This window comes from Triticum dicoccoides, chromosome 3A (genome assembly GCF_002162155.2).
Source record: "Triticum dicoccoides isolate Atlit2015 ecotype Zavitan chromosome 3A, WEW_v2.0, whole genome shotgun sequence".
Lineage (NCBI taxonomy): Eukaryota > Viridiplantae > Streptophyta > Magnoliopsida > Poales > Poaceae > Triticum > Triticum dicoccoides.
Window position 1 is genome coordinate 751075730 of NC_041384.1, and position 1672 is coordinate 751077401.

At 40.9% G+C, this 1672-nt stretch overlaps 1 long non-coding RNA gene across 1 annotated transcript; it reads left to right on the forward strand.

Annotated features, from left to right (window-relative positions):
• Window positions 1-804: 804 nt before the first annotated feature.
• LOC119273644 lies at window positions 805-1321 on the forward strand. Its single transcript, XR_005134933.1, has 2 exons — window positions 805-901; window positions 1047-1321. It is a non-coding gene; the product is annotated as an uncharacterized LOC119273644 (long non-coding RNA).
• The last annotated feature ends 351 nt before the right edge of the window (window positions 1322-1672 follow it).

A 1672-nucleotide genomic window follows, 5' to 3' on the forward strand; every position in this document is an offset into this window, starting at 1 on the left:
GAGAAGTACTGGTGCATCTCTCTGAGAGGAGCGACCTCCCTTTTATAGGCGCAAGAGAAGGAGACGAGAGCATGCGCCGGGAGCTGAAGGGAACACTGGAGATGAAACGAATAGACAGCAGCCAAAGGGTGCAGCATTCGTATTCAATATCCACTACAGCAAAAACTTTCCAGCTCCCGAGTGACCTCTCGTATACCTCTAGTGCGTGGCAAAAAAATTAGACATCGGCTCGGCTCATTCCCGCAACCCGCGGCGCGTCGCGGCGAGGCGAGGTGAGGCGGGCGGCAGAGGAGGAGCGCGCGTGGATATCCCTCTTGTTCTCATGCTCGTACAAGTAAGGAAAGAACCTCCCTTATAAGGAGGTCCAACTCCCACTAAACTAGCAATGTGGGACTAAACTTTAGTAGTATCCCTTGCCTTGCACAAATGGGCTAAGTGGGCCTCTAGGATTTATTAGGAATTTCTGAAATAGTTATTGGGCTGCCCAAAATGGACTAAATTCCAGCACTCTATACCATGTCCAATGTGCTAGTACTCAAATGATATGGTATTTAATACTAGATTTGAGATGATACCGCATTTAATGGCACAAACTTAAGAATATCTTCTAAATTTATATTTGCATAGATGGAAAGATAGCATCCATGAAATGGATACCATCTTATAGATAGAACCATATTTTACAAATTAATTATAGTGAGACGGCCAAATCTTTGTGATCTCATTTTGAGTAAGATGGGAGTAAATATTCTCTAGCAATTAGTCTATATATAAAGATACAATGCTTCTATACGCCCAGACCGAGTCAGGAGTAAGATGTTTGTGTCTTCTCTTATGGAAGGGAAAGCTATTCTTCTTTGCCTTATGGTGCTTGTGCACGTAGGAAATTCCATTCATATTGGTAAGAAATCGATCTCCCCATCCCTATATATGGTTCCGTTCTCCTATCAACCGAAGTAGGATAATATTGTCACTTAAACATCATGAATATTTTCATATTTTTTTCCAATTTGGACTTTTTTTATGGTGTGTGTTTTTCTTTACAGATAAATGCAAGTATAGAGTTCACCCGCAAAGAACAACATGCAAGGATGTAACTGCTTCTATCGGCCGTGAGTGCAATCTGTCAAAATGCCAGGGGACCTGCAAAGATTTGTTTGGAGCGGAACTCACAGCCTCATGGTGTATCAACCCCGTCCCATACTATTGGCATTGTAGGTGTCGTATCTGTTTGTAGAGTTGCACTGAACAATCATGTCGAAAAATGGACAAATGATGTGATCCAATAATAAAATCTTCCAGTGACATGCATCTAAGAATACATAACGATTGCCAAATTTAGGTGTTCTATTCGATTTTGTCATGTGCAATATTGATCTGGTAATTTTAGGTTTGCATGGCCTCGTGATTTATAAGTTAAAAATAACCAACCTTATACGACATGAATGAATTGACCTAACTATACCGGCAGTCCCGTTTCTGATGGGCCCAGAACACAAGGAAGTAGTATATATTTCTCTAGTCGGTGAGTATGTTTAGTGGTAGAAACTTGTAGGATCAGATATCGACCAGAGCAATGTCCTAAAAAAAGATATCGGCCAGAGGGGGTGAATGTGAATTGAATAATTTTAGCAATTTCTTCAAAACAGATAGAAGACCAGAGATATAGATT